General features: G+C 43.1%; 1 long non-coding RNA gene across 1 annotated transcript in view; it reads right to left on the bottom strand.

Moving 5' to 3' along the window:
• The window catches only part of LOC307145408, a 1,105,317-nt gene that overhangs the window by 628,947 nt on the left and 463,996 nt on the right, over positions 1 to 12,374 (bottom strand). The window lies entirely within an intron of this gene.

The following is a 12,374-nucleotide window of genomic DNA, read 5'->3' as shown; positions in this document are numbered from 1 at the left end:
GGCAGACATTGCAGTAAACGGGCGAGTAACAGAGTACAGACAAGTGACAAAAAAGCCTTTGGTGTGTGTGTGTGTGTGCTGTCTGGAAGGAAAATGCGAACTAAAAGATGATTTTTGTTTACGAGAACTTTATTGGATGATGAGGATGCCATACGCACTCATTTATGGTTGAACGCACCAATCTGCGTCTGGATCCAGGACCTTCTTCACCTGCAGCTGACAGGCCATCAATTTATACATGTGTCTGGAAACAACACAACAAAAACAAAACATGAGCAGGAGAGAGACAGTGATGCCCAGAAGACACCTTGTGTTTTATACATATTTAATACCTTTATTTTGGTTGTCCCCATTAGACTGCAGCAATAATGAGAGCAGTGTATAACGCACACATCAAAGTCTGAAGCTCTCATGGATCGGCCCAAAACTGCAGAGAATCGGCTTTAAACCGAACACGCCAGATACGCGCCAAGGGCCGGATGACAGAAAATGTACAGTAAATGTGATAAAAAAGGATTTCATGAACTACTTTGCTAAGTAATTGTGGTGTTTGCTAAGCTAGTGTTATCGCTCTCACAGTATGTAGAGTTATATGAGCAAACCCTTAACCTAAACTCGCTGTGCTGCAGACATGAATGATCACTGTTGAGGAGAAGAGAGATGTGCTGTTTCTTTTCCAAGAGAGCATATTGAAACAGTTTAAATGGAAATAAACCATTATATTTACCATATATAGTTTACACTTGTATTTTTAAAGATATTAATACTTTTATTCAGCAAGAATGCATTAAAATTGATCAAAAGTGATGGTAAAGACACATAATTTCCACACAAATATGAAGCAGCACAACTATTTTCATCATTGATAATAATAGATGTTTCTTGAGCATCAAATCATCATATCAGGATGATTTCTGAAGGATCATGTGACATCATGAGCAATGATGCTGAAAATTCAGCTTTGATCACAGGAATAAATTACATTTTATAATGATTTTTCTGATAATTTGACTTTTTAAAATCATGTTAATTTCCAATCTTTTTTTTTAAAGTCTGGAAAAGTCAATTCCATTATATTTCTGGGTTGTCCAGAGAAATCAACTCTCTCTCACACACACTCACAAATACACATTCTCCACAGGTCAAAGGTCATCAGTTATGGCCATGACTTCAGTAATCTAGGAACGGTTCAGTTTGAAGAGACTAATTAAGTGTGAATTAACCAAGTTAATCAATACAGACAAAGCCAAGATTTGTTCTGCAAAGCATGTGCAAACATTTCAATGGTGCTTTGTGTGTGTGTGTGTGTGTGTGTATTCACTCATGCGGTTATGTGATACAGTGTGTCATCTGGCTCAACAGCCCCCATGTGTGACATGAGCGGCGAGGTGTGTGTGTGTGTGTGTGAGCGTGCAGGAGCTGAATCAGCGGGAAGCCGCTCCTAATCACCGCTGCTCATCTGTTAATGAAGTTAATGAAGAATGTGACAAAAGCCAAACGTGCTGAGATACTACAAGTTCCAGCACACTGAACTGAGCTTCTGTTTATGCTCCTTCCCTTCATCAGCTCCTCTCTCATGAATCACCTCCCCCAAACGTACAGCAGTCTCCAGCACACTGCTTTCTCGTCCGTACTCCTTCTCTTCCCCCTTTCACTCCATCATCCTGCTCTTGCCTCTGCTTGCACAGGCTGTGTGTGCTGCCGACAGCTCAAAACGCTCGCGTACACACACTACAGCTCACAGGACGCCGACCGGGGAGACAGGAGTGAAGGCCTGTTCACAGCGAGAGCAACAGCTAAATACATTTGTTTTCTTTAACAATTATTCACACCCTCTGGTGCTCTTCGCGTATTGGTCAAAAATGTCCGAAATATTTATAATCCATAATCCATAGAGCACAGACTTAAAGCTACACTGTGTGATTTTTACCCCCATCTAGCGGTGAAATTGTATATGACTACCCAGTGAATATTAGTTTCTGTTCCTCTCAATTCCGAGGGCGTTTAAACTCCTACGGTGGCCGTATTATTCCAAGATTAACATGGCTTCCAGTTATCGACTTCGTCCATGACAATAATAAACAATACGTCTAAAATGAATAAAACTACAGGACAGATGTCAGGAGGTAAACGTCACCCTTGGAATCGGCTATCCCAGCATAATCAGATTAGGCTAACGTTACAATGTGTACAAAGTAAAAGCAATTAAAAATAACTAAAATTTACAGTGTCCTTTTATATAGCTTAAAAAATTGCGCCTTTAAAACTATTCATTACCTGTGATCCGTCGCAGCACAGATTTATGTTACAAGGTAAACAATACTTTTTCACCATTGACGCGAGGATGAAGTCATACTAGCGGTCGTTCTGACGTTATGCACAACCATGCTATGGTTAGACAAGCAACTATAAAACTTCGAATTTACACAAATGAATTACAACAGGCTGAATTACCTGTCGAGAAGAAAGCAGGCAACCTCGGCGTCCGTTTTAAAATCTTTTCTCCTCATGAGCTCTTTCCATCTGGGAAAAGTTACTCCAATATTGACTATGGTCTTGCTGATTTGTCTGTCGCGTTGACGTTTTAATTCTCTCTTTCAAATGTGAGTACGCACGCACACACATACACACACACACACACACACACACACCACACTATCTTTCAAATCTGCCGGCGCTCGCGAGTAATCTCCCCCTCGCATTCGTCACAGTGTCACTGAGTGAAAAAAAGCAAAAGGCGAAGCTTGAATTTACAGGTATGTCCCTCTTTGGCTAATGTAGTTTCAAGATGGAGGGGCAACATGGCGACCAGCATTCGAACCCCTCACCCGTATGGATTTTCAATGGCAGATTATAAACTTAAGAGAATACTTTATTACTTGAAAGAAGTAAATATACATTAATGAGCACATATATTTTTGAAAGAACTAAGTGTTTTTTGTTAAGAATCAACTAAAAAAGTTACACAGTGTAGCTTTAAGTTTGATCTCGTTTCAAAGATGACACTTGGCAGATTATTGCTGAAGTGAAAAACAGTTTTAAAAAGTGAACTTTAAGAACTAAAAATTACAGAATTTTACGTTTATTGCTATGAAAAATGTTTCAAATTTTTATATGAAATATATATTTTCAAAAACAAGTTTTACTCTACAACTGTGAGAAAATCATAAATCTAATCAAGTAAAAAAAAAGTTAAAGTTAAAAATTTTAGCCTGATATCTCAAAAAATGAGCTTTCAGTGAGATTTTGTTTGGCTGCAGTACCAAAAGTTTCCACTAGATGAAATTCGACTCCCATTCACTTCCAATGCGGTAATTTTTGACCGCGAGGAGCACAATGTGACTAATTTTTACAGGACCATTTAACCTGTTCGAATCATGTTCATGATTTTCTTTTGTTTTGTTTTTTGTTCACATAGCAAGTGCCAAAACCTTTACCAAGATTCGTACCATTCCGAAAAAAAAAAAAAAAGTCAATTTTTTCGGTCAAAAATGACTGAAGAGCACCAGAGGGTTAAAATGAGATACATTTACTTGAGACATAAAATTATGCTTATTTGTCTTAGCCCACTGGCAGAAGTTGTGCAAGTCTTTTATTTCCTATTGTGACGTATATCTGATTGAAATTAATTCTCAAACAAGAACGAATGTGGGGCGGGACTTGATTTTGTCCATGGGGAATTGATTGGATGGTTGTGGTTTGCTGTTGGTGGATCTCATGTGAGTGACAGGTTGCCCCGCCCACCCACCACTTTCAGAGATTTACTCAAAGAGCAAAACTTTGTATGGAACTTTATTTTCAATAGCCTCTTTCACACATGCATTCTTTACTGGTAAATTACCGGTAACAGATCATGTGTGAACAGGACCTTTTTAAATATACCAGTAAGTTGGTTCCGGCAATTTACTAAGGGAAGTTGTAACATTACCAGTAAATTACCAGTATATGCGCTGCGTGAATGCGGAATGAAGACTACCAGTATTTTGAACGTACGAGGTCAGAACAACATAAGAAGTGATTTGGGCCAATCAGAAGCTGTTGAAAGAGCAACGGCTCTGAGCCATTCATACAATTATGACGCAGATGACGTGTTTACTCAGAACGGTTTACAAATGTAAAGTTGATATGTATGATAAAATAATGAGCCTTTTTCAGGAACAAGGCATAAACTTCCGGTAAATGACATCATCACAGAGTTTACCGTTATTTTGGAGCTGATGTGTGAATGGTCTGTTACCGGTAAAAAGCCAGAACGCTGTTGCTTGTGTGAACAGCACATTTTTGAATTTACCGGTATAGTCTTTCTGACAATATTACGGTAATTTACCGGGATTGCTGTGTGAAAGGGGCTAATGTCTGCATTGTCATCTCTTTCAGAAAGCTCTCAACGCAAGCTCTGTACTGGCCAATGCCCATAAAGAACCTGACCCACTCACAGCAAACCTCCTCTCAATAATTCAAGACATTTTTTTGCATAATGCTTTTTAGCTGAGCTATAATGTTTTTGTATATTAAAAAAGTTCTTGATTTTAGAGCCGTCATGTACCGCGGTTGTGCTTGAGTTTGAGTGCCGGCGCGTGGTTCTTTCCGATCTTGCCCACCTTCTTTCTCCCACTTTGCTTAAAGACACAAAAGACAAGAAAAGTTCTTGATGTTACATTATAGGTTCTGCTGGGTTTTTTTAGGTTTCTGGATTATTAAAATCACCAGCTACACAAACAACTTATAAAAAGGACATGTCATACTGAATGTCTGCTGAAAGTCCTGTGAACATCCCCTTGAATGTCCATTTAACCCCAAACAGTGTCCATTCAGGGGACATTATGGCAACCTTTTTTTTTTTGTTAGCTGGGAGTACACAGATGCTTTTATAATGAAATAGAAAACAGAAAGAGTACAACACAGATCTGCTTTAGTAAAGGGAGGAGAGAAGCATTTTAATAACTGCTACTAATAACTTTAGTTTAACCAGCTGTTTAAAATGCAAAATCTGTTTTTCAATGTCGATTCATTAAGGAAGACAAGGTTTTAATTAGCTTCTGGATTCACAAACATGTTGGAGCTAAACCAGCTGGAGCTGTATGAATGTATCACCAGTGTAATGAAAGAATAATTATGTAGTAATGTAAATATGATTCTATTTAGTAACCGGTAAGTGATTTAATCTATTTGGTTAGATTGTTTGAAATGACACAAATTAACTGCTGTACAGTAATACCATTTATTGCTTTGATATTATCAGCTAAATTTCATAAAGAAATCAAACAGTATCAATCATTATTTTTGTCTTGTTTAAAACAAACAAACAAACAAACAAAAAAAAAAAATACCCATAAATTGTTTCCCTACCTTGTTTTAAGCATTAATCTGACACAAAATAATAAATAATATTTAATACATTTTATGCTCTAAACAAGTAAAGAAAGTGCAATGTTTAATGAAAAAACATTCAATTCAAGATATATTATCTGAAAACGGAAAGTCTTATTATCTTACAGTGCCTTTTCAGAGAATGCGAATGTAAACATTGATACACTGATAATGCCAGATAATAAAAAGATACATAATATAATTAATTTTATTCTCAAGCAGCAAATCTGTCACATGTAGTTCTGTTTTGGTTTCTCTGCATGTGTTCTTTTCATGTTTTACCTGTGTTCCCTTTGCTAGTTGTTTTCCATGGTAATTCATTGAGTTTGCACGTGTTCCTAAATTACGTTAATCATCACCTGTCTATTTAAGCCCTGAGTTTCCTCTAATTCTTTGTCCTGTATTGTTTATGTTATGTGGTTGTGATACCTGTTCCCTGAGATTTCCTGTGCCATTTTGGCACAGCTGAGAACAAAGTATAATTTGCACGATTTGACGTGATATGATAAGCGATCGTTAGATTTAATCAGCGCGATTTACTGCAATGCTTTTTTTTTTCACAAAAGTGAATGTTACTTGCTTGTTCAGAAAACATTTTCCGGTAAAAATTCTTATGTTGGTCATAATTCCATAAAGTAGAATCTGTGATTGCGAATGACAGTATCCACACCGGCGGCGACTGACAGCCGCACATTCTCCTCAAAACATTGGATTCATCTGCGCTGTGCCGTGGCACAACCCGCGTAAAGTTAATAATTCCGTGAATAACTGCAATTGCAGATTTCAAACAGAGATAGCGACAAAGAGGAAAAACTCCGGACTGCAGCTTTAAAGTTGGTTTGCTCTGATTATCTCAGTCATCGTACACCTCATTACAGCCACATATCATTACAAAATCAGCATATTAGAATTATTTCTGAAGGATCATGTGACACTGAAGACTAGAGTAATGATGCTCTACTGGTAGGCCTTCCAGCCAGAAGCTCCTGAATGCGACAGCATGTCTGGTCTTCAATTAGCCAAAGAAAATTAATTTCACACTCCTCCTGAACTTTTATCTTTTTTTTCTGCACTTCCTTCTTGCTTCCTAATCTAGTTGTCTATTAAACTTGGCATTGCGTATTACGAATATTGTTGGCTCCTTGACAAATTTTTGTTTTTGTTCCTCTCTTGTAAGTCACTTTGGATAAAAGCATTTGCTTGTGATGCGTGGTTGTAGTAAGCACACGAAGATGAAGAATTATGCAAAAACAAACAAATTCAAACAAGAACCAAATGACTGCAAACTATAGGCTATATAAACAGGGCAAACAAGGAAACTAAGCCTGAGGGATGAAGGACCATGGTGGAGTCGAGGGAGCGTGGAGCCTGAGGGATGAAGGACCATGGTGGAGTTGAGGGAGCGTGGAGCCTGAGGGATGAAGGACCATGGTGGAGTCGAGGAAGCGTGTAGCCTGAGGAATGAAGGACCATGGTGGAGTTGAGGGAGCGTGGAGCCTGAGGGATGACAGACCATGGTGGAGTTGAGGGAGTGTGGAGCCTGAGGGATGAAGGACCATGGTGGAGTTGAGGGAGCGTGGAGCCCGAGGGATGACGGACCATGGTGGAGTTGAGGGAGCGTGGAGCCCGAGGGATGACGGACCATGGTGGAGTTGAGGGAGTGTGGAGCACGAGGGATGACGGACCATAGTGGAGTTGAGGGAGCGTGGAGCCTGAGGGATGATGGACCATGGTGGAGTTGAGGGAGTGTGGAGCCCGAGGGATGACGGACCATGGTGGAGTTGAGGGAGCGTGGAGCCTGAGGGATGAAGGACCATGGTGGAGTCGAGGGAGCCTGGAGCCTGAGGGATGAAGGACCATGGTGGAGTTGAGGGAGCCTGGAGCCTGAGGGATGAAGGACCATGGTGGAGTTGAGGGAGTGTGGAGCCCAAGGAATGATGGACCATGGTGGAGTTGAGGGAGTGTGGAGCCCGAGGGATGACGGACCATGGTGGAGTTGAGGGAGCGTGGAGCCTGAGGGATGATGGACCATGGTGGAGTTGAGGGAGCGTGGAGCCTGAGGGATGAAGGACCATGGTGGAGTCGAGGGAGCGTGGAGCCTGAGGGATGAAGGACCATGGTGGAGTCGAGGGAGCGTGGAGCCTGAAGGATGAAGGACCATGGTGGAGTCGAGGGAGCGTGGAGCCTGAGGGATGAAGGACCATGGTGGAGTCGAGGGAGCGTGGAGTCTGAAGGATGATGGACCATGGTGGAGTTGAGGGAGCGTGAAGCCTGAGGGATGAAGGACCATGGTGGAGTCGAGGGAGCGTGGAGCCTGAGGGATGACGGACCATGGTAGAGTTGAGGGAGCGTGGAGCCTGAGGGATGACGGACCATGGTGGAGTTGAGGGAGCGTGGAGCCTGAGGGATGAAGGACCATGGTGGAGTCGAGGGAGCGTGGAGCCTGGAGCCTGAGGGATGAAGGACCATGGTGGAGTTGAGGGAGTGTGGAGCCTGAAGGATGAAGGACCATGGTGGAGTTGAGGAGGCGTGGAGCCTGAGGGATGAAGGACCATGGTGGAGTCGAGGGAGCGTGGAGCCTGAGGGATGATGGACCATAGTGGAGTTGAGGGAGTGTGGAGCCTGGAGCCTGAGGGATGAAGGACCATGGTGGAGTTGAGGGAGTGTGGAGCCTGAGGGATGAAGGACCATGGTGGAGTTGAGGGAGTGTGGAGCCTGAGGGATGATGGACCATGGTGGAGTTGAGGGAGCGTGAAGCCTGAGGGATGAAGGACCATGGTGGAGTCGAGGGAGCGTGGAGCCTGAGGGATGACGGACCATGGTGGAGTCGAGGGAGCGTGGCGCCTGAGGGATGACGGACCATGGTGGAGTTGAGGGAGCGTGGAGCCTGAGGGATGATGGACCATGGTGGAGTTGAGGGAGCGTGGAGCCTGAGGGATGAAGGACCATGGTGGAGCTCAGGGAGCGTGGAGCCTGAGGGATGAAGGACCATGGTGGAGCTCAGGGAGCGTGGAGCCTGAGGGATGACGGACCATGGTGGAGTTGAGGGAGCGTGGAGCCTGAGGGATGAAGGACCATGGTGGAGTTGAGGGAGCGTGGAGCCTGAGGGATGAAGGACCATGGTGGAGCTCAGGGAGCGTGGAGCCTGAGGGATGACGGACCATGGTGGAGTTGAGGGAGCGTGGAGCCTGAGGGATGAAGGACCATGGTGGAGTTGAGGGAGCGTGGAGCCTGAGGGATGAAGGACCATGGTGGAGCTCAGGGAGCGTGGAGCCTGAGGGATGAAGGACCATGGTGGAGTTGAGGGAGCGTGGAGCCTGAGGGATCAAGGACCATGGTGGAGCTCAGGGAGCGTGGAGCCTGAGGGATGAAGGACCATGGTGGAGTTGAGGGAGTGTGGAGCCTGAGGGATGATGGACCATGGTGGAGTCGAGGGTGCGTGGAGCCTGAGGGATGAAGGACCATGGTGGAGCTCAGGGAGCGTGGAGCCCGAGGGATGACGGACCATGGTGGAGTTGAGGGAGCGTGGAGCCTGGAGCCTGAGGGATGAAGGACCATGGTGGAGTTGAGGGAGCGTGGAGCCTGAGGGATGAAGGACCATGGTGGAGCTCAGGGAGCGTGGAGCCTGAGGGATGAAGGACCATGGTGGAGTTGAGGGAGTGTGGAGCCTGAGGGATGATGGACCATGGTGGAGTCGAGGGTGCGTGGAGCCTGAGGGATGAAGGACCATGGTGGAGCTCAGGGAGCGTGGAGCCCGAGGGATGACGGACCATGGTGGAGTTGAGGGAGCGTGGAGCCTGGAGCCTGAGGGATGAAGGACCATGGTGGAGTTGAGGGAGCGTGGAGCCTGAGGGATGAAGGACCATGGTGCAGTTGAGGGAGCGTGGAGCCTGAGGGATGAAGGACCATGGTGGAGTTGAGGGAGCGTGGAGCCTGAGGGATGATGGACCATGGTGGAGTTGAGGGAGCGTGGAGCCTGAGGGATGATGGACCCTGGTGGACTTGAGGGAGCGTGGAGCCTGAGGGATGAAGGACCATGGTGGAGCTCAGGGAGCGTGGAGCCTGAGGGATGAAGGACCATGGTGGAGTTGAGGGAGTGTGGAGCCTGAGGGATGACGGACCATGGTGGAGTCGAGGGAGCGTGGAGCCTGAGGGATGATGGACCATGGTGGAGTTGAGGGAGTTTGGAATGGAGGTGGAGCTGACAAGCCGAGGTGAAGTCATAGGCCTGGAGGCCCGAGGTGCAGCCGGGGAATCCACATCACAGGGTCAGCCTTGGGATTGCAAAGCCCGAGAGCTAGACGGAGCCAGCAGAGAGTGCAGAGCCGAGGAGCTGAGCGGCACCAGCGGAAAACAAACAAAATGACTGATTAAGACATTTATTTGTTTTGTACTGTAAACTAACATGGAACCTCAGACTTTCTAAAGCATAGTTAATTATGTTCAAAAGTCTTATGTTCAAAAAGTGGGCACAAGCCCCATCTCTTTTTACTGCTTTGTATTTCATAACAGTTATTAAGATTGTGTGTGTGTGTGTGTGTTGGCAGCCATGCCTTGGTTTCACTGTGAGGCTGGACACAGGATGTGTAGGCTGGGACTTCCTGTGGCCTCCCTGCACCCCTGTCATCAGTCTGTGCTTCTGGCTACAGTCAGACATACCCTATTCACACATCCAGTACTGCTCTGAGTGTGTGTGTGTGTGTGTGTTCTGGTAAACCCTACGTTATGGGGACAAAATGTCCTCATAAAGATGACAACATCTGAAATCCTTGTCCTTGTGGGACGTTTTTTTGGTCCCCATGAGAAAAACAGCTTATAAATCACACTAAGTGATGTTGTTTGAAAATGTACAAATGCAGAAAGTTTTGTGTGATGGGTAGGTTTAAGGGTAGAGTGACTGCAAGGAGAGAGAATATACAGTTTGTACAGTACAAAAACTATTATGTCTAAGGAGAGTCCCTATAAAACATGAAAACACAACATGTGTGAGTGTGTGTGAGAGAATAGTATCTAGTCCACACATGTGTACACATCCAGGATCCACCTGTGATCTGGCCCTCTCATCCTGTGCTCTCTGCTTGCTGGAATAGTGCTATATAAGAGCCAGAGGTCATAGGGCACTGGGGTCAGAGGTGAGGGAATATTGAAACTTTTGAGAAGAGTTGACAAGCCAATTTTAGCCAATGTACTTGACAAAAGCTCAGTGAAGGGGACAGATTGTAATATCTATGTGCTACCAGATAATTACAGGAAATTCCTGTGTTCTGATATGTATTAATGGACCAGAGGTCATGGCACAATAGGTAGTTCAGAGAACATGGATTCAAGAAGTAGAATGTAGAGTCACAGATATATCTAAACAAAACAATTTAAAGGATAGTTCATTCAAAAATATGAATTTCTCTCATAGAATTGGCTGTCATGTGACCAAATGTCAACCTGAAGAATTTCAGTGAATAACAACTTAAATTTTAGTCTGTTTATCTTAAAACAGTTTGAACTACTTGTGCATGAAACTATACACTTGTGAGTTTCACTTATAATGTGCTTTGTGAATTCTGTAAGTTTTGAATATCTGATATGACAGATTGAATCATTTTTAAATGTGTAAATTATGAAGTATTTGCAATTACTGGTAATATTTTGTGTTTTGTAACATTAGAACAATGATAACATTTCAGTAACACTTTACAATAAGGTTCATTAGTTAACATTAGTTTACTACCTTAGTTAACATGAACTAAGAATGAACTGCACTTCTACAGCATTAATTAATCTTAGTTAATATTAATTTCAACATTTACTAACACATTATTAAAATCAAGGGTTGTATTTGTTAACATTAGTTAATGCACTGTGAACTAACATGAACAAACAATGAACAACTGGATGTTTATTAACTAACATTAACAAAGATGAATAAATACTGTAACAAATGTATTGTTCATTGTTAGTTCACATTAATGAACCTTACTGTAAAGTGTTACCAACATTTCTTAAAGGTTTATTTTTTACATTTATTTATAGTACTGTTCAGGTCAGTGAGTTTTTGAAAGAAATTCATACGTTTATTGAGCAAGAATGCATTAAATTGATCGAAAGTGACAGTAAAGACATTTATAATGTTGCAGAAGTTTCTATTTCAAACAAATGCTGTTCTTTTGGACATTCTGTTTAGGATTTTCTGAATCCTGATTTTTTTTTTAATCACAGTTTCCACAAACATTTGAAGCAGCACAACTGTTGCTTAATGTTCATTGAGCATCAAATCATCATATTACATGTAGAAGGATTTCTGTAGGACCATGTGACACCGAAGACTGGCGTAATGATGCTGAAAATTCAGCTTTGATCACAGGAATAAATTATATTTAAAAATATTACAATTCGTTCTCAGAGAAAATGACATATTTTACTGTATATCTGATCAAATAAATGCTGCCTTAGTCAGACTTCTTTCAAAAACATAAAAAAAAAAAAAAAAAATCAGACTGTCCCCAAACATTTGCACGACTTTTTAATCCTGGCTATTTGAAACAATAGGGAGATTCTTAAGGTGAGGAAAGTGAAATGTTGAAAGTTTTGGACACTTGGAGATCCTTTTGTTTAAAGCCGAGCTGGATGGCGTGAACTTGAGCTGAGCTCTTGTCCTGATAGACGTCCAGTCACCATCTGCTGTCTCAGCAGGAGCCCTGAGCTCAGTCCTCACACCCCCACCCCTCACCCCGTCACATGTTCCTGTGTAAATCATCCTCTTATCTCAGCCGTACTCCTCAGTTCTCCACAGCGATCGCACGGGAGCGATGCTTATCAGGACGCTGGTGAAAACAGAGTCATGAGGGGATGGAGATCAGGACACTTCAACGACCTTGAGAACGGATCATGGGGGAATTTGAAGCTGACTACTGGAATTTTTCTACAAAAGATCAACAAAACAATGAAACGCCAATCTACCGTGAAGACACATATGATGACTTTCAAGACAAATGCATGAAACAAAAAAA

The sequence above is a fragment of the Squalius cephalus genome (assembly GCF_949319135.1).
Source record: "Squalius cephalus genome assembly, chromosome: 18".
NCBI classification, from domain to species: Eukaryota; Metazoa; Chordata; class Actinopteri; order Cypriniformes; family Leuciscidae; genus Squalius; species Squalius cephalus.
Note: the sequence above shows the minus strand (reverse complement) of the source record. Positions and strands in the feature narration are given on the sequence as shown.